General features: G+C 41.8%; 2 pseudogenes; one reads left to right on the top strand and one right to left on the bottom strand.

The window, feature by feature from the left end:
* Positions 1-1415: 1415 nt before the first annotated feature.
* On the bottom strand, positions 1416-16107 carry LOC115174742 (rod cGMP-specific 3',5'-cyclic phosphodiesterase subunit alpha-like; annotated as a pseudogene).
* A 1997-nt stretch (positions 16108-18104) lies between these two features.
* Positions 18105-27004, top strand: LOC115174735 (sulfate transporter pseudogene; annotated as a pseudogene).
* Positions 27005-27316: the final 312 nt, after the last annotated feature.

Here is a 27316-nt window from a genome sequence, read left to right as displayed (position 1 = left end):
ACACCACAAGGACAAGACAACACACAATCGCAGTAGTTAAAATAGTTGAATTCATATCTTTACAGTCCTTTTTATGTGTTGCATATTCAGAGCCAATACATAAAGTGCATTGACACTGATGCATGACACTGACACTATGCATACACTGATGCATGACACTGATACTATGCATACTACGCCACTGATTCTTGACCTGCATCAACTAGTAACTTCAATACAAGGAAGCAACAAAAGGGTATTTCTATAGCTAAATGCTTACACAGCAAATCAATTCAAATGAAATGTTATTGGTCACATACACATATTTAGCCGATGTTATTGCGGTTGTTGCAAAAATGTTTGTGTTCCTAGCTCCAACAGTACAGTAACATCTAACAATTCACAACAATACACACAAATCTAAAGTAAAAGAATAGACTTAAGAAATATATAAATATTAGGATGAGCAATGTCGGAGTAAAGCTATACCTACCGTTCCCCCTGCTTTCTACAAAGAGTAACATCTCATCTGACACAAGCATATTTGGTATGATTCTATATTTCATTATTTTGATACAGTGGCTTGGGGAAGGGGATGTGGGGTCCCTTGGAGTGTCTATGTCAGCACTGAGCAGTTATTCTTGCTAAGGACTGATTAGACTGATTAAGGGCGGCAGGTAGCCCAGCAGTTAAGAGCGTTGGGCTAGTAACCGAAAGGTCGTTGATTCAAATCCCAGAGCTCACTAGGTGAAAAATCTGTCAATGTGCCCTTGAGCAAGGCACTTAAACCTAGTCGCTCTGGATAAGGGAGTCTGCTAAATGACTAACATGTATCTTAAGGAGCCACTGGCCAATTTTCCGCTCTTCTTGCCTGTGGTTCACATATCAGTGTGATATTCTTTAACTGGATGTCTCTCATTCCTCTGCAGCCTCAGCCTCTATACGGCTATGCTGCCCTTGTGTCAGGACGAGACACTGCGAGCATCACTGAGCATCACAGCCCTATACGGGCAACCCTGACTGCAGCTCTCCCCTATTGGTGAAACACAGAGAGCGAGGCAGCAGCGTCACCATCACGAGTGACGACACTACAATGCAGTGCTTAGCAAAGTGCTTGCGTGTGCTCACTACTGCGTGTGTAGCTGTGTGGTGTATAGTGGTGACGCACGGTTTTCGCTACAGGAAAGGAAAACCCGCCTTCTGATCCCCTCCTCCAATCAGTTCTCATTCTCCGTGCTCAATTAGGTTGCCACCCTCACGGCATCGTTCTGTGTTTTGTAAGATTGTTATGTATGGCCCCAGTGGGACAGTTAACACACACACACACACACACACACACACACACACACTATATCCTGAGGGAGGATGCTGCATCGCAGAGGGTATGATGCTAATGCTGTGGACTTAATTCTGCAGTGAGGGACCAGTGCAGAGAGTTGAATTACAGGTTTATGTACATTATTAATAACCATAGGATAACCACTGTTGAAATCAAAGATATATGTCTACATATATGTTTAGCCATTGGAAATGATACCCACCCACTTTATTAACACTGAATTCCATATTTCTAAGTCAATTTCATATTGCCTAATCAACGAGTACAATCAGTTCATTGTAAATTCCACTAAAATGCCTAAGTATTCACATTCATTGCACAGGAATAGGCTGTCGTTGACATTGTCCACACCCTGTTCCATCCTGTGTATCCTGTGCATTCTGTAGCCTGATACAATTCCTTCCATATATAGGTCAGTGTACAGCACAGTGCAGTATACTGTAAAGCTATGCTAGGCTAATGTTAACCAGCTCTTGTAAATCGATATCGGGTACAGGGACTGAAAGTTCCTGTCTTGGTGCTGAGAAGAATAGTCACTTTGGTCCAGGACTGGGAACTCTCTAGTCTAGTTGACAACATAGGTATTTGACTGGGGGGCTGCTTCGGCTGCACTTCCTGTGTGAGAGATGGAACAACACAAGGTTAGAGTACAGGGTCCGTATTCACAAAGCGTCACAGACTAGAAGTGCTAATCTGAGATCAGGTCCTCCTTGTCCATATACTCGTATTCATTATGATCTAAAAGGGATCCTAGATCAGCACTCCTACTCTGAGAAGCTTTATGAACATGGGCCCTGATCTCACATTGATTAAATGTAATTAGCCCCAGAGCATAAGCTATACATTGTTTCAAATAGAGATAGTCTGCAATGTTTGGATTCCCCAACAATAGCTGCTCTTAGTAGTTTCCTCCATGTCTGAAGAGGACGTTTGGAGCATCTCTTAACGATATGGCCGTTACTATGAATGAGGTTCTTCACCAACGTTATAAATTCCACTGTGTAATTAATATCAACAGTCTTATTCCCTGGTCTTTCCTGTGTCTGTCTGTGTGTCTCTTGGTGCTGTGTGTGTGTGTGTCCCCTGCTTGGCTGCGGTGGTGGCGACGGCTACCTCCTCTTTGGCCGTTTTGGCCTCCTCCAGAGCGGCCAGCTTGGCTTCGTGCACCTCCTTCAGAGCATTCCACTCCCTTCTGTTGTTCAGCGGGCGGTCCAGCATGGGAGTGATCTCCACGTGGAAACGAGAGAACTCCTAGAGGAGGTGGGAGGAGATGGGGAGGAGGTGGGAGGGGGGAGAAAAGGGAAAGAAGGGGAGGTGTGAGACAAGAGGGAGGTAGATGAGGAGGGAGGGAAAACATTCAGTTGAAAATACTAGTTAGATCTATTTTGCTTGGTCTTCAGTGCCATCTAGTAGTTATTGATTCATAACAGAGACGCAGGGACTCACCTTGTACACAAAAGCACAGACAAAATCGATGAAACCACACTGCATCTTGGGAAGATCAGCTGATTTAGTCCTGTCCATCATTGGCCGTGGGGAAAGATATGAATCATGGGATTAGTAGTGCAAATGTACTGAAACAACAACTGGGCTCTACTTACTCCAGCTTAAGCAATCAAATAAACCTAAACTAAAGTTTCCCATTCTGACACAAATGCTATTACACTCCTAGGGAGCTGGCTGGGTAAAATGGTGTGAGTCAGGATATGGTCCAGTTGACTGGGCCGTGGTGACCGCTCTTTCTGACTCAGTGCACTACATAATAGGCAGTACATAACCACATGCCCAATGGGAATGCTCTCTCTCTCTCCCTCCCTCCATGCAGTTCTTACAATAGGCTGCTGCTCCAGCACAGTCCTCTCCAGGTCACCCTGCTCCCAGAACTCTGCAGCCACAGACAGCACCACCTGCAGGCCCACACAGGAATGGTCACACACAACACTGATTATGAAACTTACAGTATGATGATGTCCATAGCAACAAGAGTGCATTTGTTTGTGCACTCTTGCTAGTACGGAAATATTCTATTAAGATTTCATAGATACTGTAGTATGAAAGGCCTGCTCCTGATGCAATCCAGACCTCATGAGCAAAATGCCATCACAGAAAGGATATTCCACATTCCTCTCACATCCTCTGCTGAGTGCAACAGTATACAGTAGTTCTGCAGTTACTATGCTGCCATATGAGAATAGCAGCAGGACTTCATTCTTCAAACATCTGTGTTAATCCCCCATGTCCACCAGATACATATGTGTTTTGTTTTGCTGGATGTCTAGCCTGCATTTTCCATAATTGACGCGTAGGAAAGCTAAGGCTAGCTTTTTCAAACAGAAATTTGCATCCTGTAGCACTAATTCCAAAAAGTTTTGGGACACTGTAAAGTTCATGGAGAATAAGAGCACCTCCTCCCAGCTGCCCACTGCACTGAGGATAGGAAACACTGTCACCACCGATAAATCTACGATAATCGATCATTTTAATAAGCATTTTTCTACGGCTGGCCATGCTTTCCACCTGGCTACCCCTACCCCGGCCAACATCTCAGCACCCCCTGCAGCAACTTGCCCAAATCTGGATCCCTACAAATCAGCTGGGATAGATAATCTGGACCCTCTCTTTCTAAAAATATGCGCCAAAATTGTTGCAACCCTTATTACTAGCCTATTTAAACTCTCTTTCGTATCGTCTGAAATCCCCAAAGATTGGAAAGCTGCCGCGGTCATCCCCCTCTTCAAAGGGGGAGACATTCTAGACCCAAACTGTTACAGACCTATATCCATCCTGCCCTGACTTTCTAAAATCTTCGAAAGCCAAGTTAACAAACAGATCACCGACCATTTCGAATCCCACCGCACCTTCTCCACTATGCAATCTGGTTTTTGAGCTGGTCATGGGTGCATCTCAGCCACGCTCAAGGTCCTAAACGATATCATAACCGCCATTGATAAAAGACAGTACTGTGCAACCGTCTTCATCGACCTGGCCAAGGCTTTCGACTCTGTCAATCACCGCATTCAATTACGTTGGCTTCTCAAATGACTGCCTCGCCTGGTTCACCAACTACTTCTCAGGTAGAGTTCAGTGTGTAAAATCGGAGGGCCTGTGTCCGGACCTCTGGCAGTCTCTATGGGGTTCCACAGGGATCAATTCTCGGGCCGACTCTTTTCTCTGTATATATCAATGATGTCGCTCTTGCTGCTGGTGATTCTCTTATCCACCTCTACGCAGACAACACCATTCTGTATACATCTGGCCCTTCTTTGGACACTGTGCTAACTAACCTCCAAACGAGCTTCAATGCCAAACAACAGTCCTTCCGTGGCCTCCAACTGCTTTTAAATGCTAGTAAAACTAAGTACATGCTCTTCAACCGATTGCTGCCCGCACATCCCCGCCCGACTAGCATCACTACTCTGGACGGTTCTGACTTAGAATATGTGGACAACTACAAATACCTAGGTATCTGGTTAGACTGTAAAGTCTCCTTCCAGACTCACATTAAGCATCTCCAATCCAAAATTAAATCTAGAATCGGCTTCCTATTTCGCAAGAAAGCCTCCTTCACTCATGCTGTCTAACATATCCTCGTAAAACTGACTATTCTTCCGATCCTTGACTTCGATGTTGTCATTTACAAAATAGCCTCCAACACTCTACTCAGCAAATTGGATGCAGTCTATCACAGTGCCATCCGTTTTGTCACCAAAGCCCCATATACTACCCACCACTGCGACCTGTATGCTCTCGTTGGCTGGCCCTCACTACATATTCGTCACCAAACCCACTGGCTCCAGGTTATCTATAAGTCTTTGCTAGGTAAAGCCCCGCCTTATCTCAGCTCACTGGTCACCATAGCAACACCCACCTGTAGCACGCGCTCCAGCAGGTATATTTGGTCATCCCCAAAGCTAACACTTACTTTGGCCGCCTTTCCTTACAGTTCTCTGCTGCTAATGACTGGAGCGAATTGCAAAAATCACTGAAGCTGGTGTCTTATATCTCCCTCTCTAACTTTAAGCATCAGCTGTCAGAGCAGCTTACCAATCACTGCAGCTGTACACAGCCCATCTGTAAATGGCACACCCAACTACCTCATCCCCATATTATTACTTACCCTCTTGCTCTTTTGCACCCCAGTATCTGTACTTGCAATCTGTACTTGCACATCATCATCTGCACATCTATCACTCCAGTGTTAATGCTAAATTGCTATTATTTCGCCTCTATGGCCTATTTATTGCCTTACCTCCCTACTCTTCTACATTTGCACACACTGTACATAGATGTTTCTATTGTGTTATTGACTGTACGTTTGTTTATGTGTAACTCTGTGTTGTTTTTGTCGCACTGCTTTGCTTTATTTTGGCCAGGTCGCAGTTGTAAATGAGAACTTGTTCTCAACTGGCCTATCTAGTTAAATAAAGGTGAAATAAAACAATTTAAAATATGCTTCACTTTTCAACTAGATAAAAGTTAGCTAGTTGGAGTCTGTGTGTGTACTTTCGTTTGTACCACCGCAAGGTAAAGCAACGCACGAGTGGAAAATATTGAACGCATGCAGTAGTACACAGAGCGCAGCGTTGGGGACTACTCCATTGACAATGAATGTCTTCTGCCGGAACGCAAAGAGTTTGATGCATTTGGTGGACATGAGGCATTACCTTGCTCTGGATCTCCCAAGGTTTGGCGATAGCAGACAGATCACAGGCCGTCATCATCATAGCCCTGTGTATGTAGAGGACAGATAGAGTTTGAGTAGAATTACAGTTCGAAGGTCTGTAGGAAAAGCAGTTGTACAATTATTTTCTCCACACCTTAGTGAAAACATAATTGATGACGGATTGTGTTTTAAGTCTAATATGGTCTTGGACCTGTAGCCAAAGACATCCATAGTTTATCTTTGTCTTAGTTTTTGTCCTGTCTTAGTTTTGTCTTAGTTTCTGCCCTGTTTAGTCTTAGTTTCTGCTTTGTTTTGTCTTAGATTCTGCCCTGTTTTGTCCTAGTTTCTGCCCTGTTTTGTCCTAGTTTCTGCCCTGTTTTGTCCTAGTTTCTGCCCTGTTTAGTTTGAGTTTCTGCCCTGTTTAGTCTTAGTTTCTGCCCTGTTTAGTCTTAGTTTCTGCCCTGTTTAGTCTATGTTTCTGCCCTGTTTAGTCTATGTTTCTGACCTGTTAAATTTGAGTTTCTTCCCTGTTTAGTCTGTTTCTGCCCTGTTTAGTTTGAGTTTCTTCCATGTTTAGTCTATGTTTCTTCCCTGTTTAGTCTTAGCTTCTGCCTTTTTTTGTCTTAGTGTCTACCCTGTTTTGTTTGAAAAGTGAAATAATACAAAGACATCCATAGTTTCCTCCAAAGGGCACAACTACCTTCATATGCCTAGGCCTACTACTCAGCTAGGAAATTCACCTACATGACTATCGCCTTGCGAGTAGTCTCCTGTGTCATGTACTTGGTCCAATCATCCCAGCTCTCGTAGGTCTTCGATTGGTCCACGATCTTTTGGAACACGGTTCTTTTCCTACAGACAGGAGAAAATCATCCTCAGTTACCATGACTCAGGATGCCTCCCAAATGGCACCCTATTCTCTGTATCTATTCCCTATATAGTGCACTAGTGCACACAAGTGCACTATGTAGGGAATAGGGTGCCATTTGGGACGCACAGACAATCTCTATGCTCTCAGGTATGTAATGTATGCATTATGGGGCCATGCATTTAAAAAATATTTGAGAAATACAGCGGTACCCACTCACTTGAAGTAGAGAGTGAGGTCGGTGGCGATGATGGCGATGTCCGTCAGATGTATGACCTGCTCATGCTGAGCACGACTTAGATTCTGATAAATATTTAAGGCCTGAAACAGGTACCAAGATAAGTTTGAATGTGATAACATAAGTATTAACATGTACTGTTGAATCCGGGAATACCAACACATATGTATAATATATCAAATGTATGAATAAGGAATAACAAACAAAGCCCTAGGATAATTCACATATTCCAGTTCCTAGAGGGAAGTATGAAGCCGCTGCCTGCCACAGTTCATGGTCCGGTGATAATGTGAACACTGAAAGTTGCCTAATTATCTGATGGCTGGTGGGCAGATTCTCCCAGGCACATTCTGTGCCATCAGAACTGCATCATTCACAGTCTAGCTTCTCCAAGGGAGAAAACAACCCCTCTCAGGTCAGAACCTAGAGAGGCTCAGGCTGCATCCCAAATAGAATCCTATTCATTATAGAGCGCACTCCTTTTGACCGGAGCCCATCAAAACTAGTGCACTATGTACAGATATGGTGACATTTGGGAGGCAACCCCACTCACAGGATCTCTCAGCAGGGTCTTCCCAGTCTCCAGATGGTGTCTCTCCAATATGGAGGAGCCGTGGAGCTTGGCAGGAGGGTTTCCAGACCTGACCAACACAGGAGGAGAGAGAGGAAGATTGAGATCGATTGCAAAGATAGATTAGCCATTGGTAAGTAACGAGTCATTGCTTTCTCAGTTGCTGTCTCTACACTTTTCCAGGTATCACTGTAGGCAGCAGACCTGCGTTCAAATAGAATTTGTTTTCCTTCAAATACTTAAGCTACGCTTGATTGAACTTACTCTAGCTTACTCTGGTACTCTAGACAGGCTCAAATCAAACATTCAAAGTATTTGAACGGCAACAAACACTATTTGAACACAGTCATTCCATTACTTCATCTGGTAGAGGTTGTTTGTGCCTCTGTGGTCGATATCGTGGCATAAGCCGGCTGTTACCATGGCCATGGTCTCTAGGTCTGTGTAGTAACGCTTCAGGTCACCTGTCTAATGCAATGATACAGAAAGTTAGGTTAGGTCACATATCTAATGATACAAGAAATTAGGTTAGGGCCAGGATTCATGGAGCTTCCCCCAGGGGCAGTACGGGGCCACACCTGCGCCTCTTATTAATGTCCTTGCAGTGACACCCTCTCCACCCCCACGCCGCTCCCAGCCTGCTCCTATGGAGACGCCTGGCTCTGTAGGCCTCATTAGAACCAATGAAGCATGGACCCACCGAGCAACACAGCCACGCAGGGCTGCTGATAATGAGCCTGACGCTGCTCTCTGCTCCTCCTTCCTCTGCGAGTTATGAATATCTGAGGAGTTTACTGTGATTATACATTATAGGAGCACTGCAGCGAGAGGAAGGGTCACGCTTGGATGACTCGCTACATTACATGGAAGGAGGGTATTGGTGTCAGGAGGTTCACAACGCAGTAAAGATAGACTCTTACACCTGGCCACCACAGCTTGAAGATGTATTACATGTATCAACTGTCATGGTATCATCATCCATGGTATACGTGTGCGGAAATGTAGGTTATGTTTTTATCCCTGAGGGTTTGTGTAATGTAAGGCTTAATACGTCCCAAAGGGCACCCTTTTCCCTATCGAGTGCACTACAAGTACTACAAGTACCTGGGGAATCGGGTGCCATTTGGGACTCCTCTTTTTGTAATAGAATGCTGGTTAGCTGTAGATGAGAGGAGGTACTCACCATGAGCAGAGTGAACATGGTCTGGCCCACGTTGAAGCCACGACTCCAGTTGTGGTAGGCGATCTGCCTGTAGCCCTTACTCAGGGAGTAACAGCACCTGGCGAGGGTCTGAGAGGAACACGCATAGGGATAGTTATGGGTCAGCTAGTTATAGCAGAAATACATATCATTTAAAAAAAAACAACATTTATTTCACCTTTATTTAACCAGGTAGGCAAGTTGAGAACAAGTTCTCATTTACAATTGCGACCTGGCCAAGATAAAGCAAAGCAGTTCGACAACATACAAAAACACAGAGTTACACATGGAGTAAAACAACATACAATCAATGATGCAGTAGAAAAAATTAAGACTATATACAATGTGAGCAAATGATGTGAGATAATGGAGGTAAAGGCAAAAAAATGCCATGGTGGCAAAGTAAATAAAGTATGGCAAGAAAAACACTGGAATGGTAGATTTGTAGTTTGAAGAAAGTTAAAAGTTAAAATATAAATAATATGGTGCAAAGGAGCAAAATAAATAAAATAAATAAATACAGTAGGGGAAAAGGTAGTAGTTTGGGCTCAATTAAAGATGGGCTATGTACAGGTGCAGAGATCTGTGAGCTGCTCTGACAGCTGGTGCTTAAAGCTAGTGAGGGAGATAAGTGTTTCCAGTTTTAGAGAAAGCCAATGTAACCAGGGTAGCTAACATCTTCTACATCGGGATCATATCAAATCATTACCCATAACCAGCAAAACTCATGATTTAGTTATTAAATGTTAATCATGCAATTGTTATGACTGAATTGTGTAGCGTTGCTTTATTACACATTATTGAGCAGAGCTATGCATCTATAATGGTTAAACATAACTTGGTAAAAGTAGGAAGAAGAGACTCTTGCTAAGATGTTTCTTCATCAGAGATGTCTCACCTCGCGGGGGATGTGGAACTTGTCCACCACACCCAACTCGTAGTGCATCTTAATGCCTAACTTGACCAGGTCTAAATGACTGTGCTCAAAGTCACAGAAGTGAAACTCAAAGATCTCCGACTTGGTAGAGGGCTGGCTCCTTTCCATACGTCTCCCTGGTATTCTAAAAGAAAATAACACAATAAGTGTTCACCTAGGATGACATTACGCTATATCAATCCATTTCTGCATTCCCTGAAAACCTTGGTTCTTTTTCTGTAAAAATCTCTCTGTCTAAATCTCACAGATGGTAACTAACATTCCACGATTGATTGATAACCCCGTATCTAGTATGGCAGGCTATTTACCATGTTATACATTTGTTTTTCACCACCTGTGTGTGTGAATAACTTGACTTTACCCACCAAGACATTCTGGGTCTCATCCGTCCTGCACTTGATGTGGTACAGCACCATGTCCTGGAAGATGTCCTTCCTGTTCTCCGGCTTGTTCCACTTGTCATAGGTGTCTGTGTTGAGCACAGACCAGCCAAGGAACTGGGTAAGAGACTGCAATGACCAACGATAGAGTTAGACTATTGTATTTCAGACCTTGGTTCACAAAATCAGTATACACAGGCACTATCAAACGGGATTTGAGAGGGGGATGTGGTACAATAACGATTGGGAAGATATATTTTAAAATAGATTACTGTAACTTACAATGTTATTGATAAATATTTCAAAGGCTCCATAAAGTTATATTATGCATTAACTGGCACTATGTCACGCCCTGACCGTAGAGAGCCTTGTTATTTTCTCTATTTGGTTAGGTCAGGCTGTGATTTGGGTGGGCATTCTACCTTATGTATTTCTATGTTGGCCTGATATGGTTCCCAATCAGAGGCAGCTGTCTTTCGTTGTCTCTGATTGGGGATCATATTTAGACAGCCTTTTCCCACTGGGTTTTTGTGGGATCTTGTTTTTGTTAGCTACTGTCAAGCCTGCAGAACTTTACGTTCGTTTTGTATTTTTTCTTTGTTTTGTTCGGTGTTCATCTATTAAAAGTAAGATGTACGCTTACATCGCTGCACCTTGGTCTCATTCAAACAACGGACGTGACACACTATCCCTAATGTAAGAGTGGATGAGAGTAGAGGAGAGTAGAGGAGGAGGCTTGACTCTAACCAATAAATAATGCAGATACTGTCAATGGCCTGTGTTTATTTATACAGCGGTGACTCAGTATCTTCGCTCTACTTCCCCCTCAGTAACACTTGAGAGTAGCATACCTCCATTAGAGTTTCATCCTGCTCGTCGAAGGGTTTCCCGTCTTTCCTGCTGCAACTATTTCCTCCTTCTTATTCACAATGGGGTGGGACAGCACGTTCTTAATGGTCAATCCAGATGTATCTACAGGCCCTTTCTGAACAGGACAAGGAAACAGGAACCATCTGGCGTCAATGGCTTTACATTGGGTTCACAGCAGTACAAAAACAATATTTGATGACTTGAACCTGACATCCTTGACTTTGAATGTGTTAGTCCTCAGCGATGCATGACTTGGAACTAAAATGTAAAATACTTTCTATGGATAAGTCATTGCCAAGTGTTGGAAATAGCAGTATCAATCTATCTACTACAATGATACTCCACTTGGCCACAGGACTATAGCCCCTTCAGTAGCAGAGATAATATTTGTTTTAATTGATGCATTCAAACTCAGACTCTCTAAGATCTGATGTCAACCCTGTTTGATACAGGTGTCGGCATGCTACTGCTTTATTGATACATACGTTTTGGTCTTGCCCTTCACTACATAACTATCTGTCTGCCATCTTTAATACTATATCTAAAGTATTACAGGTATATTTTGCTCCTACTGCCATAACATCATTATTTGTTGGCAAGAAGGTTGATTTTACTTCAGGGGAAATCACCCTCCTCATTTTGTGTGGATTAAAAATGTCTTACACTTTAGTAAATTGGAGAAGATATACCCTACGGGGTTCTTCTGACAAATTCTACCGAAGGTGGCAGCCTTTCTTTAACTATGTAGAGACAATGCAATTTCCCTCTACTCCACAGCAAACTGCCTAGCCTAGTTTTGTATTTAATTTATTTACCTTTGTTAGGGTTTAATATTAGACTGACTTATTATTATAATTGTTCTATTCATTTTGAAGACTAGCCATGTTTTTTGAAACTTTGTTGTTGTTTAATACGTGTTTTGTTATGAAAGTGTTACTTAAGTATTTAATATTTTTGTATGGGCATATACATTCCTACATCCTTCAAAAAGCATTTTTTTCATGGTATATTTGAATGTATAAAATCACATGTGCAGTATTTCATTCATTGTTTACACTGTAACTGTGAAAAAATACCAATACAAATAGTTACAAAACAACAACAACAATTATTTGTGAATTTGACAGCACTGAGCTAATCAGACAGAGATCTGCTCTTACTTGGAAGCTGAAGAAGTAATCTTGGGCTGTGTTCATTATGTTACAGATCTGGAGGGGAGAAGAAGAAATATGGAAGAGAGGAGAGGATGATCATGGTCACTCAGATGAAAAGCACTGCACGATTAATTACAATGTCCACAAAATTGCAATTATCCATCATTTCAGTGCAAGAGTACATTTCATTTCCAGGCTGTGTGCGTTTGACAGCTGCGTAATTAACTATAATGACTTTCTGGTTGTCTGGTGCCCATGGATACCATGTACAGGGAAGAGAAGACATGGGCTGCATCCCGGAATGGCACACTACCATCCCTATGCACCCTGGTCATAAGTAGTGCACTACATATTGAACAGGGTGCCATTTTGGATGCATTCATTCTTCAGTAAGTAAGGGAAGGCTTCTCAGCTCACCAGTCCCTCCTTAGCCACATAGGTAGGGCAGGCCACTGGCAAGAGCCCAGTGGTCCGGAGCAGGGTTCCTGACAAGAATGGGGGAGATGGAGATAATAATATGATACCATTACTTCAAAGTTCCAAGGAAAGAAGTTTATAGATGTGTAATTTCAAAAAGTACCAAATGAAATGCAGTAATACATGCACCCAAATGTAATTGTGGGTGTAAAAGCTGCACATAAATATTAAAAGATAATGTACTGGTATATAATTCTATTTTCTACGTCAATGAGGAAATTACTCACGGTATAACTTTGATCTCCTCTTTTCCATGTAAAATGTAGTCAATCACTTTGTAGAAGTTTACTTCCTGGAGATAAACGAGTTGCATGTAATTAGAATCAGATTGTATGAGTTGATGTATGAATACATAACTGGAGACAGCAGTGTATGGACTCAGATCTGTACAGGTAATTTGTCTACTGTACTGTTTAGTCACTAGTCACTCACTCTGCCATCAGGAGTCTTGGGTCCATCGTATTGAGGCACCTCTCCCATTTAATCACGCTTCAATACAAGGGGAACATATTAACCCACATTAAGTCAACATGTTGAAGTAAACATAAAAGGTCAAATTAACATGACAAGATAATGGTGAGTGGTCACTGAACACTGGCATGCTGTTGCTTTTAGTAGGTTGAATTTCCTGTCCAACCTCACCTTAGTTTTGGTCATGTCCAAGAGGCCAACAGAGTAGCGTTCACAGTTGAGGAAATTCCTGATGGTATAGAGGGCCTTGTGGAACTGTCTCTTAATATCTGTGATCTCTTCAAACACTTTACTGGCAGACCAGAGCAGGACCTATAAGGATGGGAGGAGGTGTAGTTATGGAGTCAAGCAGGAAAAGCATATAATTTAGTAATAATGAAATATAAGCAGCCCTCATCATCAATTTAATCTGGAGAGGTCTTACCTGTCCTCTTCTGGTCTCACAATTGTGATGGTAGCTCAGATGGAACACTCTTAGGATCAAGTTCACATAGTTGAGATACTTCAACAGAGTCTGTAAAGTGCAAAAACATCTCAATTCAGTCTTACTTTAGCAGTGATGTATTTCTGAGCTTAATCTGTAAATATAAGGAGGCTGAAGGGCAGCGGCAGACTGGCTGGTCCATTTTTTGCCCAGTGGGTTTTTTGCACAATTATTTGGCTAATAATGTGGGCTGCAAGGGGGAAAAAAGTCCAATGTGGGGGCCTCATGAAAGAAAATGGGCTGGTGTGGGGGCCTCAAGGAAAATAATGGGCTGGTGTGTTAGAAATGCCAGGGACGATTTTTGGTTCCAGTCCGCAGCTGCTGAGGGGAGTGGGTAGGGTTAGAGAGGTTACCTCTTCATCCTGCTGAGTGAAGTGGGGAGCTCCAATCTTGTTCACAGCCATCATAACAGCCACCATATCCTTGCCGCTCATGATGGGGGTAGCCAGGACACTCTTGGTCTGGTATTCTTGGATCTGGTCCACAAAATCACTGTAGTGGCTGCTCTGAGGGGTAATCCAGAGAAAAGTTTTTAGAACTAATAAACAAGCATCTGTCAATGTGCTGCATCTTGTTACATTTAATTGTTACTTTTGATCATAAATCCATTGTTGAGATCATTTAACTTGCATGTCACAGTGAATCCCTAGAGCCAAAGTAAAATAAAAAGTCAAATTATTATATGATTATGTAAAAACTAACTTTGATAACACTACTAACACATTGTTAAAAACATAATATGCTTTTGTGGAGACTCATATTAATCCAAGAATAAATGAATTCACTGTCATATCATCTAACGATAAGAATGGTTTGTTCTCTCAGTGTCATTGTGAGCTATTCTTGACTGGAGAATATGTATCATGATTAAAAACATCTGGATTAAAGGAAAGGACATTACAGGTGACATTGAATAGAATGAAGGTGAGATCTCTTGAAATTACGCTAACTTGGGAAAAATGGCTTTTGGGCTATGACCTTTAGAAATAATCCAGCATCGCTCTAATTCAGATGAGATTAAAGGGTTTTATCCCCTGCAGGCCCAGTAACACCCAGCAGCCATTCCTCCCTGCACAACCGATTGGTGAGGGAGGGGACTGCCTTGTCGTGGCAATCCCCCACCACACTTACATATATAGGTAATGGTGGCTCTGCCTTTCACTAGGGAAAAGGAAGACACAGAGCTCGAACCATCCTCTCCCTAATTACCATAAATAATTCTGCCAACTATACCAGAGTGAACTGAGCAGTCTCTCTCAGTGGTTGGACACTCTGTAATCCTTGATATCAGTTGAGTAATCATATGTCGCTATTTCACAAACAATGCTACCGTTGAGAAGGTCTATGACAGGAAAACATGTCTAATCATGACGATACTTTGGCTGTATTACTTTGTTATTATTTAATAAAGGATATATTATCTGTGAGTGTTTGTGCTCTATTTGGTCAAATGAATAACAAGGTTCTAGATGTGGATATTAAGAATGTATCTGTAATCAAAGGCAGTGGTTAAATATGAAAACAGCATAATCTTATTAGTTTTAGGTCACATAATTCATTTTAATACAGGTATGGACAATGATGGCAATCCACTGAGGATAAGTAGTAACGTGACAAACATGTAAAGTATGAAAATAAGATTGCCAGTCATTTTCAAATGTTAAATGTATTGGCTCCAATAAAACTGACCTGGCTTTGAGGGAATTAGTATTACAAATATGATGGCCTTATGCTCCCATCTAGAGGCAGTAGGCAAGTAGGCCTCTGAATCTGTCAGTACTAATGCTCTCATCTATATAGTGGAATGGAATACTTCATGTTTACTAAATTTCATAGAAATAAACATGTCCAATTGTATAAGATAACACAAACTGGGAGGTCAACTGTAAAGTGGCGATTAGGTTCTTACTTGTATTGGGAATGTGAATTTTTTAATTGCAAGGTTTCTCCACAATTGATCTATCGCTTTATATGTTTACCTGTGAGACATCTGGAATGTTAACAGTCTTCTTGGTGGTGGCCACGTGGCCCACGATGCCAATGGGAAAGATTATCTCCCTATCCGGCTGGACCAGGCACTCCTCCAGGGTGGCGTCCTTGTGCACGTTGAAGAGTCTCGTGGCCAGCTCGGCCGTGCCGTTACGCATCCGGTACATGAACAGGCTCATCTTCTCAGATCGAATCATGAAGCTGAGATGTTTCATGAAATTGAAGATGGCCTTCTCCATCTGGAGGTTCTCCTGCAGGTCTCTGACCATGTCAAATATGATCTCACTCTCTTCCACCATGTTCAGCTCATGGAAGCTGCTGATATTCACCTGGGAAGTCATGTTGTCTTGAAAAAGGTTAGAGATGACCTTCGGGCGTAACTTGGCGTCATAGTATTGCTTGGCGAAGTCAGGGTGGCTGTCGAGAAACTTCTCCGCCACATCTTGGTCCACGGCTGCCATTTTTCAGTTGCTGTGTGTGGTGTGTGTATCCTACAGCTCATCAGAGAGTACCTAAACTGTCTGCAGGTAGTTGAGAAGAATAGTGATTAGCAGGATGGTTTTAAATGGTCATGTGTGTTGATAAGCCTGCATCCAATTACACATTGAGATTATAATATGTTATGTTCACATGTTGCCAGACGTATAGGCCTACCTGGAATTTGTCTCCTCAGTGAATAACCTTTTGTAGGCCTACAGTACTTGTGGGTGTACAGAACGTCCTACAGTAAATATCTTAAAGTGTCGTGAAAATAATTCGTAGCCTACTGTGCTTTCCAATAACTATTTTGCACAGACTGAGTAGAAAAATTATCATGGCTCTAAAAGCAATAAACAGAGGAGTGGTAGAATGATTTGAACTGGTTTAGTGTATCACCCTCCTGCAGCTGAGTTAATAAATAATGTTATTAAATGTTGAAATGAGATGGAGTGTGACTTACCAAGCTCTTAAGTTCAAATATTTCCCAGAGTGTGAGTTTACAGCCTATGTGACATGCTTGCCTAATGAAAACCTTACACTAAGCCTTGAGTTTTGGCAATGACAAATATGACAATATTTGAATCAAATACTCCTGACCTATATTTTCTGCCAGCCTGCAGGCTGCATGTCATGTGCTGTCGTGCAGGGGTTTTCAAACTGGAGTCTGTGGCCCTCCAAGTGTCAGCGGATGTAGTGCAGGCGGTTCTGTGAAAATAATTTTTTGATGAATATCACTAGCTGGAAAGAGATTACCATTGTGGATACCATTGTTATGTCTATGCGTCCAGTATGAAGGAAGTATTAGTGCAATGACTGGAAGTCTACAGGAACAATTAGCATTCTAGCTGTTCCTGTTCAGCCGACTCTGGGGAAGTAGATAAAGGGCTTCATTGCCAAAACTATCTCTTTAATATGAAGGAAATTACAGTAATTGGACACAATTACCAAGTTTTTTTCTGTATAAAAAATTAGGCAGGGCATCTACAGTAAGTGGTCATTTTCGGGATGGAAAAGCAGTCGTTTCAGTGAGTGTCAACTTAAATGACCAAAACCAGATAGAAAGCATGCAGAAAATACATTGATCAAATCAAATAAAAGCTAGACAGTCAGGGAGAATCAAAGTTCCAAAAAACGGGTATTCATGGCACATGCCCATTGATGTTCTTATAATTTTTGAGCTGAGGAACACAGCATTAGCCATGGCAAAATGCGTAGAATTGCAGAACATTTGCTTGTCTGACAGCTCTATACCAAACTGTGTAGAATTGCTGGAGATTTGCTTAAAAATGGCAACATTTTCTCACAGCTTCGTGGAAGAATTTCGCTGGTTTGCCTGGGTGTGGGTCCCTGGGCAAGAAAAGTTTGAAAACCCTTGCTGTAGTGTATAGCCTTTGATCTATGTTTGTCCATGTATCTGCACCCAGATTTGACTACCCTATCAGGGGGAGTTGGAAGAGAAGCCAATGCATCCATGGGTTGGGTTTAGGGCAGGTGTCCCCAATTACATTCAGTAATTTTTTTGTTGGGCGGATGGTCAGGGGTCCGGAACATAGTTATAAATTATTTGTACACTGCAAATTGACCACAATAACCTCAAACAGATATCGAATTTGACAAAAATAGAATAATTTCAAACCTTGATTACACTGGGATGACCATTTTGGGGGGCCAAATATAATTGGTCTGCCTATTGGGGGTCCCTGGTTTAGGATGTCTAGCATGTCAAAGTTACACAGCATGCCATTTGGGGGCAGTAAAGAGAATGCGTCTGCAGCACTGTATAGTTTCTCAATCAGACATTACATTGTCATAACACTGACATACTACATTCATGTTGTGATGTTCTTAAGGACGATTCTTCAGACTGTTTTTCTCCCTTGAAAGAGATAGAGTAAGAATACAATACAAACCTTTTTCTGATCGACTGTGTGTGTCACGTGATGGGGGCGTTTGCGTTTGGCTTCATATGTCATGACGTACGCCACACTAGCCGAGTGCTACACTGAAATGTCATGACGTACCCCACACAAGCTGAGTGCTACGCTGAATCCCTGCAGAACGATACATAAAGTATTCAATGATTTTGTTACTAATAACCTTATAAACGAAGAGTTCTAACAGGCTCAGGTGAGTAACGTATTAAAATGCGCATGTAGTCTAAACTGCTGTCAACAAAGTACATTAGGTGGTGCACACGTTGGCAATATGTTTACAATGGTCCCCATTCATAACATAATGTAATCTGTATTTACCGTTGTAAAAGTTATCAACAAATATTTAAAGCTATTATATAGAATTTGATAGCCTAACAACTTTATTACAAAGACTTTATTGAATGTGTTCTTAAAACAAGGTTAAAGTCGTTAGAAACATTATGCAGTGGTTCCCAAACTTTTTAGTCCCGTACCCCTTCAAACGTTCAACCTCCAGCTGCGTACCCCCTCTATCACCAGGGTCAGCGCACTCGCAAATGTCTTTTTTTTTGTTGCCATCATTGTAAGCCTGCCCCACACACACACACTATGCGATGCATTTATTAAACATAAGAATGAGTGTGAGTTTTTGTCACTACCCGGCTCGTGGGAAGTGACAAAGAGTTCTTATAGGACCAGAGCACATATAATAATAATAATAATCAAGATTTTTGCTCTTTATTTAGCCATCTTACATATAAAACTTTTTGTTCATCGAAAATTGTGAATAACTCACCACAGGTTAATTAGAAGGGTGTGCTTGAAAGGATGCATATAACTCTGAAATGTTGGGTTGTATTGGAGAGAGCCTGTCTTAAATAATTTTCCACACACAGTCTTTGCCTGTATTTAGTTTTCATGCTCGTGAGGGCCATGAATCCACTCTCACATAGGTACGTGGTTGCAAAGGGCATCAGTGTCTTAACAGTGTGATTTGCTAAGGAAGGATACTCTGAGCGTAGCCCAATCCAGAAGTCTGGCAGTGGCTTCTGATTAAATTAAATTTTCACAGAACCGCTTGTTGCAATTTTGATGAGTCTCTCTTGTTCAGATATCAGTAAGTGGACTGGAGGCAGGGCATGAAAGGGATAAGGAATCCAGTTGTTTGTGTCATCCGTTTCGGGAAAGTAAATGTGTAATTGCGCACCCTACTCACTCAGGTGCTTCAATATGTCACATTTGACATTGTCCGTAAGCTTGAGTTCATTTACCCACAAAAAATCATACAATGATAGAAAGACCTGTGTGTTGTCCTTGTTAATGCAGACAGAAGAGCTACAACTTCTTAATCATAGCCTCAATTTTGTCCCGCACATTGAATATAGTTGCGGAGAGTCCCTGTAATCCTAGATTCGGATCGTTCTGGCAAGAAAAAACATCACCCAGATAGGCCAGTCGTGTGAGAAACATGTCATCATGCAAGCGGTCAGAGAAGTGAAAATGATAGCCAGTAAAGAAAACTTTAAGCTTGTCTCTCAATTCAAAAACGTGTCAATATTTTGCCCCTTGATAACCAGCGCACTTCTGTATGTTGTAAAAGCGTTACATGGTCGCTGCCCATATCACTGCATAGTGCAGAAAATATGTGAAAGTTCAGGGGCCTTGCTTTAACAAAGTTAACCATTTTCATTGTAGTGAAACGTCTTTCGTGGATGCTGCAGTGTACCCAAGTGGCGTCGGGAGCAACTGCTTGCACTCGCATTATCACTCCACTATGTGTCCCTGTCATGACTTTTGCGCCAACACATCTTGACCACCAAAGTCCATTTGATGTCGCAAGGCTGTCCAGTACTTTAAACATATCCTCTCCTGTTGTCCCGGTTTCCAGTGGTTTGCAGAAGAGGATGTCTTCCTTAATTGACCCCCCATAAATGTAACGGACATATACCAGGAGCTGTGCCAGGCCCACCACACCTGTTGACTCATCCAGCTGTAACGCATAGAATTCACTGGTTTGTATGCGACGGAGTAATTGTTTCAAAACATCTCCTGCCATGTCACTGATGCGTCATGAAACAGTGTTGTTTGATGAAGGCATTGTCTGTATAGTTTTTTGGGGCCTTTTCCCCCAGCATTGTCCCAGCCATATCCGCTGCAGCAGGAAGTATTAAGTCCTCCACAATAGTATGGGGCTTGCCTATCCTAGTCACTCGATAGCTCACCATATAAAACTATTCTAGCCCCTTCTTATTAATGGTATTGGTTGCTTTTATACGTGTCTTACTACTCGAAAGTCGTCTTAATTCTCGCTCAAGAAACTCCCGTGGCTTATTTTTCAAATTGGCATGTTTTGTTTCTAAATGTCTGCGCAAGAGTGAAGGTTTCATTGAGTTGTGAGATAGTACTTTTCTACATATAACACACTGTGGCTGAGGAAATGCACTACTCCCAAATTAAGTGAACCCCAAATCAATGTAACATTAGTTCTCATCATATTTGCGCCTCTTCAATGGTCCAATGTCCCTGTCTGTTGTTCGGTGCTTTCCCGGGTAAGGGGGCAGTAGCTCTTTGGCTGCATCAAATTCACATCTGTCAGTGTGCATGCTAACTGGGCTAACAACAAATGTAGAATTACTGATGCTAGCATCTGATGTACTTGTGGAAGCAGAAGAAATTGTGTCGTTGACAGGTGCAGGTGTAAAACTGCCAGTAAAGCTGGTATGTGTCTCTATGGACGTGGGCCTTACTTTTTTAAAACTATTTCATCGATTTTTGAGCAAACGGAATGAGCAGCAGCTACATTTGGCTACATACGGACCGTTAGTGGAATTCCCGCAAGTAACGGTTAATGTGATTGGATGTTAATTATTTGACTAGGCTACCTGTATTTTACATTGTTGTTATTTCACTGAACACTAGATGGTTTCATTTTATTTTTGGCAGTGAAATGAGGCTACTCAGGCGAGAGAGAACCTCAACCAAATGTATAGCCCCTTTGGAAAATATAAATTGACTGTTTGAAAATGTGAAGAATTTTGTATATATATATATATATATAACTGTATTGTGAAGAATTGACTGTATTGTGAAGAATTTTATATATACACTGCTCAAAAAAATAAAGGGAACACTTAAACAACACATCCTAGATCTGAATGAAAGAAATAATCTTACTAAATACTTTTTTCTTTACATAGTTGAATGTGCTGACAACAAAATTACACAAATAATCAATGGAAATCCAATTTATCAACCCATGGAGGTCTGGATTTGGAGTCACAGTCAAAATTAAAGTGGAAAACCACACTACAGGCTGATCCAACTTTGATGTAATGTCCTTAAAACAAGTCAAAATGAGGCTCAGTAGTGTGTGTGGCCTCCACGTGCCTGTATGACCTCCCTACAACGCCTGGGCATGCTCCTGATGAGGTGGCGAATGGTCTCCTGAGGGATCTCCTCCCAGACCTGGACTAAAGCATCTGCCAACCCCTGGACAGTCTGTGGTGCAAGGTGGCGTTGGTGGATGGAGCGAGACATGATGTCCCAGATGTGCTCAATTGGATTCAGGTCTGGGGAACAGGCGGGCCAGTCCATAGCATCAATGCCTTCCTCTTGCAGGAACTGCTGACACACTCCAGCCACGAGGTCTAGCATTGTCTTGCATTAGGAGGAACCCAGGGCCAACCGCACCAGCATATGGTCTCACAAGGGGTCTGAGGAGCTCATCTCGGTACCTAATGGCAGCTAGGATCACCACTTTATTTTAAGAATGTGAAATGTCAGAATAATAGTAGAGATTCATTTCAGCTTTTATTTCTTTCATCACATTCCAAGTGGGTCAGAAGTTTACATACAGTCAATTAGTATTTGGTAGCATTGCCTTTTAAATTGTTAAATTGGGTTGAACGTTTCGGGTGGCCTTCCAGAAGCTTCCCACAATAAGTTGGGTAAATTATGGCCTATTCCTCCTGACAGAGATGGTGTAACTGAGTCAGGTTTGTAGGCCTCCTTGCTCGCACACGCTTTTTCAGTTCTGCCCACAAATATTTTATGGGATTGAGGTCAGGGCTTTGTGATGGCCACTCCAATACCTTGACTTTGTTGTCCTTGAGCCATTTTGCCACAACTTTGGAAGTATGCTTGGGGTCATTGTCCACTTGGAAGACCCATTTGTGACCAAGCTTTAACTTCCTGACTGATGTCTTGAGATGTTGCTTCAATATATCCACATAATTTTTCGTCCTTATGATGCCATCTATTTTGTGAATTGCACCAGTCCGTCCTGCAGCAAAGCACCCCCTTAACATGATGCTGCGACCCCCGTGCTTTACGTTTGGGATGGTGTTCTTCGGCTTGCAAGCCTCCCCCTTTTTTCCTCCAAACATAATGATGGTTATTATGGCCAAACAGTTCTATTTTTGTTTCATCAGAGGACATTTCTCCAAAAGTACAATCTTTGTCCCCATGTGCAGTTGCAAACCGTAGTCTGTCTTTTTTATGGCGGTTTTGGAGCAGAGGCTTCTTCCTTGCTGAGCGGCCTTTCAGGTTATGTCGATATAGGACTCGTTTTACTGTGGATATAGATACTTTTGTACCTGTTTTCTCCAGCATCTTCACAGGGTCCTTTGCTACTGTTCTGGGATTGATTTGCACTTTTCGCAACAAAGTACGTTCATCTCTAGGACACAGAACGCGTCTCCTTCCCGAGTGGTATGCCGGCTGCGTGGTCCCATGGTGTTTATACTTGCGTGCTAAGGTTTGTACAGATGAACGTGGTACCTTCAGGCATTTGGAAATTGCTCCCAAGGATGAACCAGACTTGTGGAGGTCTACAATTTATTTTCTGAGGTCTTGGCTGATTTCTTTTGATTTTCCCATGATGTCAAGCAAAGTCTGCTGCCTCAGTGTCTTTAGATATTTTTGTCAGATGTTACTATGGAATACTGAAGTATAATTACAAGCATTTCATAAGTGTCAAAGGCTTTTATTGACAATTACATGAAGTTGATGCAAAGAGTCAATATTTGCAGTGTTGACCCTTCTTTTTCAAGACCTCTGCAATCCGCCCTGGCATGCTGTCAATTAACTTCTAGGCCACATCCTGACTGATGGCAGCCCATTCTTGCATAATCAATTCTAGGAGTTTGTCAGAATTTGTGGATTTTTCCACCTGCCTCTTGAGGATTGACCACAAGTTCTCAATGGGATTAAGGTCTTGGGGAGTTTCCTGGCCATGGACCCAAAATATTGATGTTTTGTTCCCCAAGCCACTTAGTTATCACTTTTGCCTTATGGCAAGGTGCTCCATCATGCTGGAAAAGGCATTGTTTGTCACCAAACTGTTCCTGGATGGTTGTGAGAAGTTGCTCTCGGGGGAAGTGTTGGTACCATTCTTTTTTCATGGCTGTGTTCTTAGGCAAAATTGAGACTTTCTTGGGCGCCCTGAAGCCGCCTTCACAACAATTGAACCGCTCCCCTTGAAGTTCTTGATGATCCGATAAATGATTGATTTAGGTGCAATCTTACTGGCAGCAATATCCTTGCCTGTGAAGCCCATTTTGTGCAAAGCAATGATGACGGCACGTGTTTCCTTGCAGGTAACCATGGTTGACAGAGGAAGAACAATGATTCCAAGCACCAACCTCCTTTTGAAGCTTCCAGTCTGTTATTCGAACTCAATCAGCATGACAGAGTGATCTCCAGCCTTGTCCATGTCAACACTTGTGTTGATGAGAGAATCACTGGCATGAAGTCAGCTGGTCCTTTTGGGCGGAAATGCAGTGGAAATGTTTTTTGGGGGGATTCAGTTCATTTGCATAGCAAAGAGGCACTTTGCAATTAATTGCAATTCATCTGATCACTCTTCATAACATTCTGGAGTATATGCAAATTGCCATCATACAAACTGAGACAGCAGACTTTGAAAATTAATATTTGTCATTCTCAAAACTTTTGGCCACGACTATGTAAACTTCTGATCCACTGAAATTGTGATACAGTGAATTTTAAGTGAAATAATCTGTCTGTAAACAATTGTTGGAAAAATGACTTGTCATGCACAAAGTCGATGTCCTAACTGACTTGCCAAAACTATAGTTTGTTAACCAGAAATTTGTGGAGTGGTTGAAAAACAAGTTTTAATGACTCAAACCTAAAGTGTATGTAAACTTTCGACTAACTGTATGTTGAAAACGTTTTTTGTGAGATGCAATGGATCACTGGGGATCATTCAATATACCCTTTTTGTTGTTCGATGAAAAAAACATCTACATTTAAATGGTGTTAATATTAATTTGCATATATTCCCACGGAATGTTTCGACCTCTGAATATTCCCCTAAATGTGCAACCCTAATACAAATGAATTTCATCACTTTGCTACAGACAAATTGTAAATTATTTTTCCAGAATAAGTTTTCATAAATTAGAACTAAGAGGAATCTCGTGGATGTGACTTGTTCCATTTCATTCCCACCAATTGAGGTTTATTTATTAAAAAAAATATTTCTTATTCTTACTAGTGAATACAATAAAGTTGGATAAAAAAAAAAAAACATTTTAAAGATAAACAAATGATCTGGAACCATTCAGAAATTAGTGAATCAAAATTATTGTGTGATAAAATCAAATTGGTATTGTCAGCAAAGAGCATGTGAAGTATGGTAGAAGACACGGCAGCAAGGTCATTGATATCGATTAGGAATAACAAAGGTCAGATTATCCAACCCTGTGACACACCACAGGATAGCTTGGCCATGGTAGATGCACACGTATTTGAATAAGCACATTGTTCTCTATCATAAACATAACTATATAACCAATTACATGTATAATCATGAAAACCGTAATAATGCAATTTAGAAAGTAATATTTCATGATCAACCATGTCAAACACTTTGGATAAATCTAAAAAGATGCCAAGAGCATATTCATTATTGTTAAGGGCTGTAAATATCTTATTCCCAAGTTGAAAAAGAGCCATATCTGTGGAGTAGTTTTTACGAAAATATAAAAAGATTATTGGTTCAAAAGATCATAGGTTCAACTCACTGACGCCATGCCACAATAAGGAAATAAATGTGTTTGCATGATTAATTTCTAAGCAAATGTCCTATCTGTGTTTGGAGTTCAAAAGAGATAAAAACAGGTCTTATTGAAACGTTCAGTGAAAACCTCCAAGAAACCTATAATTTATGATCTCATTTACGTTAATAAAACCTCCCAGGAAAACGTTCAGGGAACCATAGTAAAACGTTCTCAGTATCTCCCTCAAACCCCCAAAAATGAAGGTGAATTGTTCACTTCCGTTCTCAGAATAAAAAACGTTTCGTTTTACAGGTCAGGAAATGTATGGCTTCGTTCTCAGAACCAATAGGAAGCCAAAAACGTGTGTTCCCACAACTTCTAAGGAACCAAATGTGCTAGCTGGGTCTTGACTTTAACTGACTTTTTCTATCTAAAGGGGACAAGGTGGGCCTGGTATGATGGCTGAAGAAGACTGCTGTGCCTCAGCAGATGAGGGAGGGAAGAGTGGACCACACATCCCTTTAGTGCTGGAGAGAAGGGAGAAGAAGGAGGAAAACTGGAAGGCAGCTGTTTCACACCAACTAAAAAAACAGTGCACGTGCAGCTCAGAGCGAGCCAAGGCCCAGGTTCTCGGGTTCATCCCCATCCTAAAATGGCTACCACGCTACCAACTCAGAGACTGGATCCTGGGTGACGTCATCTCAGGGTTGATAGTGGGCATCCTGCTGGTGCCCCAGTCCATCGCCTACTTTCTGCTGGCGGGCCAGGACCCAATCTACGGCCTCTACACCTCCTTCTACTCCAGCATCATCTATACCCTGCTTTGCACCTCACGTCACATCTCTGTGGGCATCTTCGGGGTGCTGTGCCTGTTGGTGGGCCAGGTGTTGGACAGGGAGCTGTCCCCGGCAGGGTACCTCACAGAGAGTAGCGGTAACACTACACTGGGCCTGGAGAATGCTACCACAGGGCCGGTCTGTGATAGGAGCTGCTATGCCATCATGGTGGGGGCCACCGTCACCTTTATTGCATGGATCTACCGGGTAAATATGTGCCTCATGTCTCACATGATAAAAAGCACTGACAAACAGAACGCATTCATGTTTTAACAGGTTGATTGACATTGGTCACAAAAAGTATGAATTGTATTGTATGTAAATGTTTCCAATGCTTTTACTCCGTCTCTGTTTTTAAGCTGTGTATGGATATAGTTAGTATGCCAAAAGTTCCCGGATGTTGTACTAAATTCGGCAAAATATGTAGTATACATGCAATGTACACTATTTCTGTGCATTTAGGGCCCATAATGAAATTCTTCAGAAAATGGTGTGGCTTCACAGCGTTTTCAGATTTGAGAAAATAACAAATTATGCCAAATGTTAAGAAAATGTTGAGCAATGTAATAAAGTAATGACTTTTCAAATAAGTTACGTTACACACACATTACGTTACACACGCTACGTGGTATGTTAGCTAGTTACCTAACGTTAGTTGGCTACTAATACATCAAACTTGCCAGGCATAATATTAACTATCTAACTACCAAACGTTTATTGACTTTAATATTCATTTAATTATTACCTAATTGGTATAGTCATTGAGCATTTCAATGGACATAGACAGAATTAACAATCTTCTCCTATTTCAGAGCACTCTCGCGCAGAATAACTGATGAATTTACGAATGCTCAACACTTGTAGAATATGGTCGGTGTCAGTAAACGTAAAAAAAAACGTAATTAAATTGTTGCCAGCAGCAGAGTTAGTCACCAACGCTCTGGATGACATGAAAACAGCCTAACCAGCTCTGCTAGGGTGAGTAAAATGGTCAGTGATGTGTGCTCTCATTTGTATGAGGAAGTAGCTAGCCAACGTTAGCCAGTTAGCTTGGGTGCTTGACTGCCGTTGAACGCTCGGATCAACCCTACTCCTCGGCCAGAGCGTCCAGGGTGCGCTCCGAGAGCGAAACGCTCTGAATTTGCGAAAGGACAATCTGACAATGCAAATCATTTTATAACATTTTTGACATGTTTTTCATGGATTTTTTTGTTGTTATTCTGTCTCCCACTGTTCAAATAAACCTACCATTAAAATTATAGACTGATCATTTCTTTGTAAGTGGGCAAACGTACAAAATCAGCAGGGGATCAAATACTTATTTCCCCCCACTGTATACACTCATTAAGTATGTAGTATACAGTGTGTTAGTATGGGTATTTGAACACAGCTATTTTTTATTTCACCTTTATTTAACCATGTAGGCAAGTTGAGAACAAGT

The sequence above is a fragment of the Salmo trutta genome, chromosome 3 (assembly GCF_901001165.1).
Source record: "Salmo trutta chromosome 3, fSalTru1.1, whole genome shotgun sequence".
Taxonomy (NCBI): Eukaryota; Metazoa; Chordata; class Actinopteri; order Salmoniformes; family Salmonidae; genus Salmo; species Salmo trutta.
This window is presented reverse-complemented; position numbering and strand designations above follow the sequence as displayed.